The 16173-nt window shown below is 37.6% G+C and overlaps 1 pseudogene; it reads left to right on the forward strand.

Moving 5' to 3' along the window:
• The first annotated feature begins 1884 nt into the window (after nucleotides 1–1884).
• Nucleotides 1885–9287, forward strand: LOC143122255 (extracellular calcium-sensing receptor-like; annotated as a pseudogene).
• Nucleotides 9288–16173: the final 6886 nt, after the last annotated feature.

Here is a 16173-nt window from a genome sequence, read left to right on the forward strand (position 1 = left end):
TTTATATGAAAATGCTCCAAGCAAAACTGACAACAAATGACATTTTAATGGTCCCATCGACATTTATAAGTCAGTGTTTAAAAAGTGTATTTTGCCCTGACATCAATGTATTACCAAAAATATATAAGCCTGAAAATAATTGGTGGCGCTACCACACAGTAGTGATTCCAGTAAATTTTAACAACATGCATTGGGCTGTTATGATTTTGGAGCTGATTGAACAACACCCCCAAAATAATGAAATAACTGTAACAGCAAAAGTCTTTGACTCAATCAAAACATTTGATTATGAAATGATAAAAATAATGCCAACATTGCAGAGATACCTATTGTTACAGTATCTAGCGATCCATGGGAAGCTGGTGAATCTTGTATTTAGATATGAATTTTATCATAAATGCCCAACATTTATAAAACAGTCTGATAGCATAAACTGTGGAGTGTATGTTTGTTTTTTTGTTAAATCTTTTCTTTTTCAAACAAATTTAAACAAATTTTGCAGTAGCAATATGCGGAGGATTTTAGAGTATGAATTAAGTCACCAGGTGATACTGTAATATTTTTCCTGGATATATTGGGGTTTGTATTTATTTATTTATTTATTGATGAATATGTATTATTGTAATTATAATATATAACTTATACTTATTCATAATATTTATTGGAGAAGTGTGCAATATTTGATGTGGGACAATGTGCAATATCCAAACTGTGGCAATTTGCAATATGTATGTGTGTGTGTGTGATAATTGTGTGTGTTGTGTTTAATTGTGACATTGTGTGAATATTGCAGTGTTTTGCACTGGCTCCTGCTGAGGTCCTTGTGAAATGACACCCCTGCTGTCACTAAGGTAATGTATGTCCATATGTATGTATGTGTATTTATTTATTTATTATTGTCCTTATTTATGTTATGTCCTTGTGAAGTTTGTCTGTCATTGTTTATCATTGTTTATTTGTCCAAGAAAAAGTTTGCATCCCCTTACTTTGAACAGTAGTAGAGGAGGTTATAAAGGGATACATTATAGAACATTTCATGAAGGGCCATGGAAACTTTAGCATGTATAATTGTCATTTATGTACCTTTTTACTGTCTTTTATTACTTTCTATTTATATATGTGTTTTACTAACCTTGTCCTCTTGTCTTGTCCTGTCATACTAACATCCCACTTGTGGCCTGTACCTTGACGTGGTGAGTGGGCTTTCAACTAAACAGGCCTGTCTTCCTGAACACTCATCTGTTTTTCTCTTTTAATCTTTCAGTCCTATACAGTGCAACCAACAAACCAGAACGTTTTCAGACCCTTTCAAGTTTTACACATTTTCTTATGCTTCAGACTCATCTTCAATTTTTTTCTCTCATAAAACTACACACAATACTCCAGAAAAAATCAGGTGTTTTAAGTGTTTTGTAAATGTATAATAAATAAAAGACTGAAATATATCATTTACATAAGTATTCAGACCCTTTGTTATGACGCTTGCAATTGAGCTCTGGTGCATCCTCATCTATCAATGGTCCTTGAGATGCTTCTACAACTTGTATGTCAAAGTGAAAACCAAGCCACAAGGTCAAGACAATTATTTGCATATGCAGGCCATTTATTTTTTATTCTATATTTGTACATATTTCTTTTTGTAAATATTTGAACATTACACATGTATTTCTGTATCTGTTTTGGTGCCTTCAATTTGGTTTTACATACACATCTATATGTATCTTATATTTGGTTTTACAAACATATCGTATTTCCTGAAAGTACATGTTATAAGGATTCCATTTTACCCCCCTTTTAAATATTCACAAGTGATTATTTTCACAGCCACAACAGTAGCCTATGTGGCAATGATAGGCCTAGTATGTGACTTGGTACAGACTTAGCATGGCCTGGTACCTACAAAGGTGAACTTGGTATACATATCTATATATATATTCTGAAAGTACATGTTATAAGGATTTCATTTCACCCCCCCTTTTACATATGCACAACTTATTATTTTCACAGCCACACAATTTGAAGTTCAACAGTGTATGTCAATGGCAGACATAGTATATGACTCGGTACACACTTAGTATGGCCTGGTACCTACAAAGGCGAACTTGGTATAAATATCTATATATACACAATTTGAATTCAACAGTGTATGTCAATGGTAGACATAGTATATGACTTGGTACAGAGGTAGTATGGCCTGGTACTCACAAGGGCGAATTTGGTATAAACATCTATATGTATCCTGAAAGTACATGTTATAATGATTTCATTTCACCCCCCTTTTACATATGCACAACTTATTGTTTTCACAGCCACACAATTTGAATTCAACAGTGTATGTCAATGGTAGACATAGGATATGACTTGGTACAGAGGTAGTATGGCCTGGTACTCACAAAGGCGAATTTGGTATAAACATCTATATGTGTTCTGAAAGTACATGTTATAATGATTTCATTTCACCCCACTTTTACATATGCACAACTTATTGTTTTCACAGCCACACAATTTGAAGTTCAACAGTGTATGTCAATGGCAGACATAGTATATGACTCGGTACACACTTAGTATGGCCTGGTACCTACAAAGGCAAATTTGGTATAAATATCTCTATATATTCCGAAAGTACATGTTATAAGGATTCCATTTCACCCCCCTTTTACATATGCACAACTTATTGTTTTCACAGCCACACAATTTGAATTCAACAGTGTATGTCAATGGTAGACATAGGATATGACTTGGTACAGAGGTAGTATGGCCTGGTACTCACAAAGGCGAATTTGGTATAAACATCTATATATATTCTGAAAGTACATGTTATAAGGATTCCATTTCACCCCCCTTTTACATATGCACAACTTATTGTTTTCACAGCCACACAATTTGAAGTTCAACAGTGTATGTCAATGGCAGACATAGTATATGACTCGGTACACACTTAGTATGGCCTGGTACCTACAAAGGCAAATTTGGTATAAATATCTCTATATATTCTGAAAGTACATGTTATAAGGATTCCATTTCACCCCCCTTTTACATATGCGCAACTTATTGTTTTCACAGCCACACAATTTGAAGTTCAACATCGTGCCAATGACAGGCCTAAAGTATATGACTCGGTACAGAGTTAGTATGGCCTGGTACCTACAAAGGCGAACTTGGTATAAATATCTATATATATTCTGAAAGTACATGTTATAAGGATTTAATTTACTCCCCTTTTACATTTGCACAACTTATTGTTTTCACAGCCACACAATTTGAAGTTCAACAGTGTGTGTCAATAGAAGGCCTATGACTTGGTACAGACTTGGTATTGCCTGGTACTACAAAGGCGAACTTGGTATAAATATCTATGTGTATTCTGAAAGTATATGTTATAAGGAGTCCATTTTACCCCCTTTTAAATATGCACAAATTATTGTTTCCATAGCCACACAATTTAAAGTTCAATAGTATTGTGTATAGTATGACAGGCCTAGGGTAGGCCATGAGTCCGTACAGAGTTAGTATGGCATATACCTATAAAGACAAATTTGGCATAAATATCTATTCTGAAAGTACAAGGAGTCCATTTTAGCCTACCACCCTAAGTTTGAACTAAGTGTTATTTGATAATATGTTATTTTAGGTCTTGTTAATGAAAAAGGTAATCCTTCCACAATTATATTAATGCAAAGTATAATCGTATAAAAACATTAACTTTAAACCAATGTATAGTACATTATTATCCCCCTTTTCTACGTTTGTTTTTGTTCCCTTCTCTTTTAATAGTAGCCTACATCAGGATATGGAGACGTTTGTCCAGAGAATGTCCGTAGACGGGCTCTGGTTTGTCTTGCCTTGAGAAAGGTGTTGCGTGAGATCACTTCCGTTCAATTTCAAGGATGTTAGCAAGACAATTCTGCTACAATTACAACATTTGCACATGCATTTACATAGGCTAAGTTTCAGCAACATGTTTACATTTCGTGTAAACCTTTGAAAAATACTCTGAAAACCGAATTTTAACCTACTTTATCTGATCGTTCGTCTGTACCTTTATTTTGACGCTTTTCGCCGCCATATTGCCCGCTATTGTCGCGTACTGTCGCTTACTGTCGCTAGCTCCACGGAACTCGCCAATGCTTCTGACAGCTTCTTCTACTGTGTATCGTAGGTAGCGATAGCCTTTTGACAACAGCGACACCTCTGTTCAGGAGAATATTTGAACTAGTGTCGCAACCACCACGCGCAAGTATAAATGGTTAAGGTGCTCCTGTGACGTCACATTGTCGCGCTACAGGTCGGTAACGGCAAGTATGTAGAAGCCTTTAGGGCATGGGCGTAGATTTAGGGTGGGACGCTCATGACTAGTCCTAACCAATATTTTAAGATGACAAAATTGTCCCTACCAATATTTTAGCGAACTCATTTGTGCTGCTGATCATTCCGACAGCCAGCACGACAGTACAAGAAAGGTCGTCGTTTGATTGGCTGAAAAACCGAGGGGGAGGGGGGAAGGGTTATCTGACACGCATGCTGCACACACATTAGGCTTGTTCGTCTTGTCTGAGTCTGACTTTCGTCTGGCTTTCTACGTAAACGTGATCTTCAGAGGCTAGCCGGGAGGAGCTACAACAGAGGGCAGCTCATCCCGGACAGAAAGGCTACAGTCTGCCTGACGTGACTCGCGGGAGACATCGCGGGAGATATCGCGGAATGTTGTTTGCAATAAACACAGCAGAACTTTCATTCTTACTCATTAAAATGACCATGATGACTGACGAAATAAATTGTTATGATGTAGTTTAAATAAACCACTGTTGTCATACAGTTAACAGGCCTGCATTGTAGCAAATAAATTCAATATCAAGTGTTTTCCCTATATGTGTGTCTATCTATTTAGCCAACAGCAGAAAATAACAGAATATCCAAACGTTTTCAGTAGGCTAGCCTACCATTGTTGCAGAAATCACATATAAGAAGGTATCCCTTCGATTTCTGTTTATTTTCGCATATTCCAACATAAGGAAGCAGCATGAGATTCTCGTCAAAATGGTCATGAAGGGATTCCTCCCAAATGGCCCTATCACGTCTTTGAACTGACGTCATGAGGGCGTGTTTCAGCTCATGCAGCTCCTGGAAGGCAACTGCAAGATCTGTCTGCAGGCTAAGACTCCCGCGATATTTTAAGGACATGTGACATGGTGTCACGGTGGTAAGTCCCCGGCTGACAGAAGTCGGACAGAATTTCTAACCAGCAAGCATTGCGTCCATCCCAGTATGCATTGTGTTCAACCCAGCATGCATCACATCAAGTCAGATCTGCACAGATCTGCCGCAAGTCGAACTCCCCTATTGCTTTATTCTTTCACTGGTAGTCAAGCGAGCGGGTGTGTCAACGACAACGGTAAGTTACCAGGGCTGTCTGTCAATACATAGGCCTACCCCATAAAAGGCCAGAGTGAAACATTTTGATATTCCCTTTTCCCTTCAGCATACATACAAACCCCTTTTTGTGGTGTGTAGATCAGCTATGCCACCCAAGAAGAAGAAAGGGGACATACAAAGCTTTTTCATAAAGCAGAGTGTAAGTAAGCAAAATAACTAGCCACAAAAGCTAGCAGTGGTAGTGACCAGGCTTTCAAATTATGCAGATTCTATTATGTGGAAAAATAGTATTAACTGGTGATAGCATATGTTACCCAGGATATTGTTAAAGATAAACCTAGCTTCTGTAATCTTTCAACCAAGAAGTCGCGCTATAACAGATGGTTAATAATTAATTAATAAAAATTATAGTTCAACTCAACCTATTGAAGCGCCGGATAAGACAGAACACACATCTTCCTGAGAATAAGTGTATATTTCCCGGCTTTCAGCAGCAATCAGGTTGCACCTGCAATCTCCTGAGGCCCTTCACAGTCTTTCATATTTGCTGATCTGAATTGAGACGTGGCATAGATGGTATAAAGAGCCTGGTGATAAGATCTACTGCTCAGAGTGATGCTACTGCTAAAGCTGCTCACCTTGATCTCCCTGCTCATACGAGCCGAGCCTGTCTGTACTAGCTGGGCACGGAGACCTGATAATTGGCGGAATATTCGCATTTCGCACGCGTTATGTTGGAGAGATACCTACATTTCAAAGATTGCCAAATGAACCAAATTGCAAAAAGTGAGTGCTTTTGATTCCTTACTTCCTACATGTGATATGCTAAGCTTGTAAGCATAAAATATATAAAATACTTTTTAAATAGCATTATAGTAATTAATAGTAAAAGTACTTACTTGTACTTCCGTGTATTGTATACTTACCAGTACTCATACTTACTAAAAAAATGAATGAAAAGTTTGGTACTTCTGAAATGAACAGTAACTGATTTATGAATTATTTTTCTCTCCACAGTCTTAATTACAGAGAATTTAAATTTGCACAAACAGTTATATATGCAATTGAAGAGATAAATAAAAATCCAACTCTTCTCCCACAACATAGATTAGGGTATAGAATCTACAATGCCTGTGGATATTCCAACATACTAAGGTCTGCAATGGCATTAGCAAATGGTGTGGAAAAGGTCACTGACGGAAAGAACTGTTCAGGAACAGTCAGAGCCCAAGCTTTAATAGGTCACTCAGCCTCAAACCCAACTGTGGGTTTCACACGGATAATAGGACGTTGTCATGTCCCAGTGGTAACACTTTCCATTTACTATTTCCATAATTTCATAAATCATTTTCCAAGATTTCAAGCATCTTTATGTATGTTACTGTATTCCCATTGGTAATTATCTGAACAAATATCAGATTTACTAATATGTCAAATGAATATGAACTGTGTCTACTGTATAACTGTCCAACATTTTTCAATTTGTCATTTTTTATTATACAGATCAGTCATTTTGCTACATGTACTTGCTTGAGTAACAGAAAAGAGTTCCCCTCCTTCTTCAGAATCATTCCCAGCGACTACTACCAGAGCAGAGCTCTAGCTCAACTTGTCAGACACTTTGGCTGAACCTGGGTTGGAGCCTTAAGCAATGCAAATGATTATGGCATCAATGGGATGGCTGGTTTTATGAAATCAGCAAAAGAGGAGGGAGTGTGTATTGAATATAATAAGGCTTTTGAGAGCACAAATCCTGAACATTCAGTTCGCCAGATAGTAGACATACAAAACTCCACATCAAAAGTGATTGTTGCCTTCATGTCTCACAGGGAGATCAAAGTGTTAGTGGCAGAACTGCACCGACAAAACATTTCTGGTCTGCAGTGGGTTGGCAGTGAAGCATGGCTTACAGATGATTCCCTTACAGTATAGTGAAGGGCACACTGTTCTCATTGGATCTGTAGGATTTACTGTCAGCAAGGCACATATTCCTGGTCTGGGACCTTTTCTACAGAGCCTACACCCTTCTAAGTATCCTAACAGTCTTTTCCTGAGAGACTTCTGGAAATCTGTCTTTGACTGTTCTTTGAATCCACCAACCGAAAACGATGACAGAAAACAGTGTAATGGATCTGAGCATCTCAGAAACGTTAATAACCAGTAATGTCTATAAAGCTGTATATGCTGTGGCACATGCATTACACAAACTCTACACCTGTCAGCCTGGAAAAGGCCCTTTACCAATGATACTTGTGCTGAAACCACTAACATACAGCCATGGCAGGTTAGACCTACATCAAAGAATTCTTTGTATTCATCATAACACATTACTCATTCCTGTTTTAAATCTATTGATATGTTCTAGCGTGCTTTCTTTTTTATTTGTTTTTCTAAATTTCAGATTTTACAATACCTGCAACAAGTCCATTTCAGCACAAAACAGGGTGAAAATGTATATTTTGACGAACAGGGAGATTATCCAGCAATATACGATCTAATAAATCTACAAAATGTCCAAAGAGGAACCATGAAGGCACTGAAAATTGGCCATTACAATGGATTTTTGCCCAAAGGACAACAACTCAAAATTAGAAATGTCAGCATTGTTTGGGGTGGAGGGTTCACAACAGTAAGACTCTCTTACTTTAGTTGCCTTATGGCACCCATAAGGAAGGCAGAAGTATTTACCATGTTTCTATTGACTTACTATTGATTGTCCATCACAATAAATACAAATAAATAAAAATGATGCAGGTGCCTGTGTCTGTGTGTAGTAAGAGTTACCCTCCAGGCACCAGGAAGGCTGTACAAGGCAGGCCTGTATGCTGCTATCAGTGCATACCATGTGGAGAGGGAGAAGTAATGCTACTTTGTTTTTTGTCTTAATGTTGATGCTCCATCAAAGAAGACTACTGTGGTATTCAATGTTATCAATGTTTAGACAAGGTAGACCCATATTTTATCTGAAAGCTCTGAAACCCTCAGGCTGTTTCTTTTATTTAAATACAGATGCATCTGATTGTCTGAAGTGTCCTCCAACATACTGGTCCAACTGGAAAGGTGATCAGTGTGTCTTAAAAACAATTGAATTTCTATCCTACACTGAAGTGATGGGAATAATTCTAACATTTCTTTCCTTGATGGGTGCCAGTTTGACCATGTTAATTGGAGTTATTTTCTGCCAGTACAGACATACACCCATAGTAAAATCCAACAACTCTGAGCTGAGCTTTTTACTGCTCTTCTCACTGACTCTGTGTTTCCTTTGCTCTCTTACTTTCATTGGTCGGCCCTCTGAGTGGTCCTGTATGTTGCGTCACACAGCGTTTGGGATCACCTTTGTTCTCTGCATCTCCTGTGTTCTGGGGAAAACAATAGTGGTGTTAATGGCCTTCAGAGCCACTCTTCCAGGCAGTAATGTCATGAAGTGGTTTGGGCCTCTGCAACAGAGACTCAGTGTTCTTGGCTTCACTCTCATACAAGTCCTTATATGTGTCCTGTGGTTAACTATATCCCCTCCATTCCCATATCAGAATATGAGTCTTTACCAATACAGGATAATTCTAGAGTGTAATGAAGGTTCAGCTGTAGGTTTCTGGGCTATGTTGGGGTATATAGGAATCCTTGCAGTTTTGTGTTTCATACTGGCTTTTCTAGCTCGTAAACTACCTCATAACTTTAATGAGGCCAAATTTATCACATTCAGTATGCTGATATTTTGCGCTGTCTGGATCACTTTTATTCCTGCTTATGTCAGCTCTCCTGGAAAATGTACTGTAGCAGTAGAGATATTTGCTATTTTGGCATCTAGTTTTGGTTTGTTATTTTGTATTTTCATTCCCAAATGATATATTATAATTTGTCGTCCAGATGAAAATACAAGGAAGCATATCATGAGAAAGAATGCACATTAAATGCTATGTGGGTTTTCTGTGATTCCATAATTCTTTAATGAACTGATTGTATTGAAATTCTCGTCATTATACAGTAATAAAATAAAGCAACAAGTGACATACATCTTTGTTCAACCATTGGTCTCTACAGCCCTTCATCACACACCAAATACATAAAAAAAATCAAAATAAACAATGAATGCAGAAGGCTGTTACTACTGTAGCATTTTTGCATACAGGTTCACTATATTTAAATGCTCAAATGACAGCTCAAACTCCTAAAAGGCCAAACATGGGCAATTTCAACAGCAACACATTTCATTTCAAAACCACTTTGTTTGCATTATTTGAAGCAGCAACAGGTCAGAACCCTCATTTTGCTCAAACTTTGCTTGCAAGCCTTAAAGACTGCAACATCGCCCTCTAGTGGATTTAAAAGAAAACCCTGAGCAAATCACACTGCTCACAAATTGTGTTCACATTGTAGCAGTAGAGAGGGATGTTGGTAATAAGAGAGGTGAACACCAGCAGATTAATCTAATGGCGCCATATATTTATATAAAACTCAAATGCGGTGATATCACTCTCACAAAAACTAAAATCATTATCAATTATCATATTCTCATCTCATATTCACCACACACCTGCCTGATTTGAAGTGTGAGTTACAGCATATAGCTGTATATGTCATTCAGCATTAAGTGTGCCTTTCGAGATGTGCAAGCTGTCTAATGTGCCCCTATATCATCATAGAATGTGCCCATAAGATGCAGAGTCCATAATTTCTGCAAAAAAGAAATAAAAAAATGTATTGGTCTTACCACAGTTTTACATTTCACCTTGGTGCATCTTAAATGAGCTTGGGCCCAGATAAGAAAACGGCATTTCTGGATCATGTGTAAATATGGTTTCTTCTTTGCATGGAGTTTTAACCAGAATATTTGGATGGACTATCATGTTCATAGAGAATGGCTATTGGAAGGTTTTCCTCAGCCCATGCAATGTTTTTCATTACAAAAACAGATTTTTAATGCAGCGCCATATGAGGCCCCAAAGATCACAGCCATCCAATATTGTTTTTCAGCCGTGTTCCTGTGTACAAAGATTTCCCTGGATTCTCTGAATATGCAGGTGTGTATTTTGTACTATAGCTGATAAAAACCCCAAATTCTTCAGAATTATTATTTGCCCACACAGCTTTTAGTGATGAATACCTCCAAATCTTTTTTTTCTGTGAGACTGCCTCTTTCAAAAGCTGGCATCAAATTCAACATGAGCATATTTTTTCATAGTAATATAATTTCTCACTTTCAACGTTTGACATGTTGCCGATGATTTTGCAAATGCAAATTATCCCATTTGTTTGTTTTTTACATTTTGCACAGCATCCCAACATTTTTGGAAACAGAGGGATAGATTTATCAAGCCGTTTGCGCCTGTTTCCAGGTGTTAATTGTTTGCAAAGACTGACGTAACCGATACAAGCTATTTACAAACAGGCCGCACTTGGTAAAACCGCAAACTGCCTGTTGCAGGAGCTGAAAATGGCAAATTGCGTTTTCCCGTGTCATGCATATGCATTCAGAGGAGGGTCAGAGGAAAGTGGAAGTTTCGTGTTAAAATGTAGGAGAAGCGTAAAATGCGCCTAATTAGGTATTCCCCTGTATTTACGAAAGTCTGTTTTGCGATGAAATATTTCCGCCTGGTAGAAGCAGGTATTACTGCAAATTATGGTTAAATGCTTCAATAACAGGAACTTTCAAAGACAACAGAATCGCTATTCAGAGCACCAGTTTTGCGTTGTACGCGTAAATTGCGGTAGAGGTTGGAGAAAGGTTAGTTACCAGATGAGCTGCTGGTTTGATAAATACTGCGTGTTAGTAAATCTACCCCAGAGTTGTACGTTGTGATTACTATACAGTATATAAGATAATGCATAACAAAACAAAATTGCCTAAGAATAAGTAATGGGCTATCACCATCTCTTTGCAGATTTAAAATTTCACTTTAACCATTTTTAACTACTATACAAATATACAAAAGCATAAATGTCCCCGTTATACAACAATTAGGTCTGATCAAACTATTTCTGATTGGATGAGAAGCATTCCAGAATGGGGATGTCCAGAGATATCCCTATTCGGACTTCTCAAAAAACGCTAGTAATCATTCCAATGCAAACAAACTTCAAGATGAGAGCTCAGTTATTTCATAACATCTCATTTGGCAGTTAGTAAGTGAGAAAATGAAGAAAATGGAATAGGCCAAATGTTCAATTTAGCATGTGACATATAAACAAGCAAAGTAGGCTCTATAAACCACTGTGTGCACAAGGACATCGCCTCTCACAGAACTTGCCTCTCGAGCGATATGCTGCCAACACTAAGATTTGACCTATTGTTTTGGGGTGGAAGATGACCAAACAAAAATTTGAATTAACCATAGAAAACACAATTTAAACTTGATTAGTTAGTACTATAACTGTTGTAAAAGCAAATGGCACTCATGATCTTGACGTTGGTAAAGGATATCCCAACAGCTGTGGATCCTTATCAATCAATCACCCTCACCCATGCCATACTGCTTAATTACCCCCATATTAATGTTTATTTCCATGATTCTTCCATCATGGTGTTTTATCCTTTCTATTATCCCCACAATACATTGCACTCATAAAATAAAGTACAGCCAGGGACAGGATTAGTGAATATGGCCAAGACCTCATACTTGCATGCTGTCTTGGAGCCCTTTTGGAAGGTTTTGGCTGTCTAATACTGAGCTGTGCAAACCAAACTAAAGGAGTGGTTTGCACCATGTAGTGGCTGGCTTCTCTGAAAGTATTGTAACCACATAGCTGTGTCATATAATGCACAATCTAACTACAGTACACCTTTGGCAGTGCAGGGTATACTATACAATATGTGGGCATTTTACACTTTCCTCTTTAAACCTACTGTTTATTGACTGCTTTGCCAAAAAGAAATTGGCAAGTAGCTGAAGAAATCTTACCAGGGTGTGCACCACAGTTTTCACAGAACAATGCAAACTGGCTCTAACCTCTGTGCAGGCCCCAGCGCAGGTGGATGAAAACATCAGAATCTCTTGTGTGAAAACATAGGTCATGACTGCTTTATCAAACGGTACACAGAAAATACCAATTTTATCCTGTGAAGTGAAGATGCTCTATAATGCTGGCCTTCTGATCAGTTTCAGAGAAAAAACTATATAGTTATGAACATGGTTACAGACACTTTAATTAGCATGAGTGGAATGAAGGCCTGAAGGGGAAATAAAAATAAATACTGCTACAGACAGAAAAATCTAAGTTGTGGTGTTGGGATCAGAGACAAGAGAAGCATTCGATTCTATATTACACTGAATGTTACATAGACTTGTTTGTTTAGGGGTTATTCATTAAGTAGATGTCAGATGAAGATGTAATTCAAATCTTCTAAAGAAAAGCTAATCTATAATTTGCCATTTGGTTATTTACAAGATTGTTGTTGTGTACTACACTCAATGGGTCTGAGCGCAAATAACTTATCAATATGCACAGCTGAACTACCATTTGTGTGCCCTGACCTTTTTTTTTTTTTTGGTGATGTGATGAAGGCTTTGAGCACAACTCAGGTGTACCTTTGAGAATTGGTCATCCTTCCGCAAATTTAAATGGCCTACTTCCACTGGGTATAAAAGTAAGATACCCTCCAGGACAGTGGATCTTCTTGAGACAAGCTTCATGAGGAGATGAGGGTAGACACACTAGTGCTCTTTGCTCTTCTTATAAGGGCTCTTAGTCCATACTGTACAGGTTTTTGCTTTGACAAATGTTTTGTTCAGTTCAAAGGACTTTTTGAGTTGCATTGTTGCAGTGATATTGCTTTGGGTCAGTATAAAACAAAATATAGGAGGATAGTTGAAAGGTGAGTTAACATGCAGATGCTTAACACATTTATCTTCTTGATGATGTCCTTATGAGGTTATTTGTTCATATATTTCAGTGTAAGTGCTCTGTTAGGAGTCTGTGTTCAACATAAAATAAGACTTTTATTGTAAGATCTTTAGTCTGACTAGTTGTTGCCTATTTTTCTTATGTTTTTTTTTTAGATGTGATGAGATGCAGAAGTCATATTGTGATCTGATGCCCATCTCAGAGAATATCAACAGAGCTTCAACTTTTCACAGTGTGACCATGCTAAACAACAGTGTTTGTGGAGCCCTGAACCTCCAGGGGTCTGCACTGGAGAGTGTGAGTGAGGGGCAAGGGAACCAGTAAAGCTGCAGCAGAGACTTCATCAGTCTTAATCAGACACCTCTCTGACATATGCATTCTTCACCTTATTAACACTGGCATACTGATTTATTTTAGTATACAAAAACATATTATTGCAAGGGCGTTATTTTTAAGGATCATTTTATTATTGCTACTCTTGTAAAATGTTATCCTTGATGTAAACTGTGTTTTTCCAATACATCTGTATGCATCACTTGTCTAAATTTGCACTAAGATGATGTAAAAGGCTGATAATTTCTGAAGCTCTGGGTAATGGCTTGTCCCTTGTCACTGTTCTGGCACAGGTCAAAAATCACTGGATGAGAGTTGCTTGCTGTGATCTTGTAAAGGCAAAGCAAGATGTGGCACAAGTCATCCCTCAACAAGCCATGGAATTCAGTCTATGCCATAATATTATACCATTTTCTACTAGAGGACATTTCAACAAAATGATGTGTGTCAAAAGCAAAACAGAAAAACATGCTGCCATGATCCAGAATATGTTGCTGTGCCTGAAATGGTTACATCTTCCACAAAGTGCCTATCTCTGGTGTCTCTGCACAGCACCCATCTCCAGCACAATGTCTGTGCCTGTATGCAGGATTACTACTCTGTGCAGTTCTCTGTTGCAAGCTTCTGCCAAATGCTGTGGGGAGTTTTGTGCACAAACATGCCCCATGTCCCAGGTGAAATGTGCAACAGCAACTGTGTGACTACTAACGGTCACAACCCTGTCTTTCTCTGCTTTGATAGATTTCGATTGAAAGGTTTAAAAAACACTAAAAGAACATTCTGTAAATTATTTAATCAAAAAGTTTGACGAGTTGTGTGAATGTGAAAAGATGATGGATGTTGTCTTTTTTTAGGTTAGTGATGCTGTCTTCATGAAAAAAATACAATCAGTGTTCAGTCTGAATTGTTGTCGGAGAGGATGGAAGGGCACACATGAAAGACAACAGATGTTTCAATATGTTTTAAAATCTAAGATGAAATTGAGATGCCTGCACGGTGAGAAAAACCCTTGAAAGAAATTGGAAATACTATATTTGATAAATGTCAAAGTATCATGCCAAAATGTCTTCCTTCATGTCTGTTCCATGCTTGCTGTCTTTCTTTAGATGTCAAAGTCAACAGACTTCAGCAAAGCTGGATAGATGGTGCCAGTAGGACTGTATCTTTCAGAAGGATAATGGGATCGCTGCCAAAATCCCTGCTCTTACTGGGGCTTTGTGTGTCACTAGCTGTGGCCTCTGCTGTTTATCTTCAAAAAGGCCCTCCTCTCCCAAAAGCTGCTTCCTCCACTCTTCAAATTTTATGGCTGTGTTTTTTACACACTCTCCATATAACCCAACAACCATTTGGATGTTCATTTACATTGCTGAAGAGAATACCTGGAATCACTTTCATTCTTAGCATGACTTGCGTTCCAGGGAAAAAAGTTGTGGTGTTTATGGCCTTTACAACCATAATTCAAAACAGCAATATCATGAAATGGCAACGCCCTAATCAGAGACTCAATGTTCTTACCTATGTACATTATCCTGTTTGTGTAATGCTGTTGACAATTACCTATTTATTTCTGTTTTTAATAAATATAAAGGGCTATGTAGGCAAGGTTATTGTGGAATATGATTTAAGTGCTGCAGCAGCCAACTGGTCATGGTTAAGGTATTTAGGAATAGTAGCCTTGTGTTTACTGCTGGCTGCTCTCATCACCCACACACTGTGCTTTTATCTAATGAACTGTTTTTATCTGAAATTATTTGTTTATATGCTGACTCCAATGGCTCCATTGACTGCAGTTCTGCAAATTGCTAGACCACCAAGAAAATATGCTTTTATCATTAAAATTGTCTAGACATTGGTATAATAAAAACTAACCAGCTGCTTTGATAGGGAAATGTTTTGTTTTAAATTAGGCTATTCTGAAACTGATGTGGTCATGAACAAATAATGCATGATATGAAATTATGTTTTACATTATTTCTTTAATTTAAAAACTGTAGTCAGGAAACTACACTGATAACTCTGAGACCGGCCTAATAAATGATGTTATATTGCCCAGATTTAGTATTACCAGTAAATTATTCAGTATCACTATTTTAAAAGACCTCAGGTGGAAAAAGATTAAGCAACTAGCCAAGCCATTTTGAAAGAATTTGCTTTACCTGTTTTGAATATTCAAATAAGGTCATGTATTTTACTGGTCAGATGTTGGCACGTTTTTCTTTAAACTTACTTATTAATGACAATGTTATGTCATTAATAATAATAATAATAATAATAATAATAATAATAATAAAATAAATTAAGCAATGTTCCTTCAACCATGCATTTTGATCTTTAATTTCGGATGCATATGTTTATTTACTCCGCCAGAGGAGACTGACACGGCGGGGTGGCAAGAAACACAGATTACGCAGGACGAAGTGGTCGGGGACAGAGGTATCGAATGTAGTAAATCTGTCTAAAAGATTACTCAGTGCGGAAGAGACTGACATTCTTTCAAAGGGTCTTTCTTTTGTTCCTTCTAAGAACACTGATCCCTTTATGACAAAGATTGAACTTTTCAAATTCTTCAGATCAATTAAATTGAAGTCTTTCTTTACAACGAGCCCAGCAGGCCTACCCTAA

Source organism: Alosa pseudoharengus, unplaced genomic scaffold (assembly GCF_046254945.1).
Source record: "Alosa pseudoharengus isolate Yale_2024_CS ecotype anadromous, Long Island Sound unplaced genomic scaffold, YU_APseudo_1.1 YU_APseudo_1.1_scf_13, whole genome shotgun sequence".
In the NCBI taxonomy this organism is placed as follows: Eukaryota; Metazoa; Chordata; class Actinopteri; order Clupeiformes; family Clupeidae; genus Alosa; species Alosa pseudoharengus.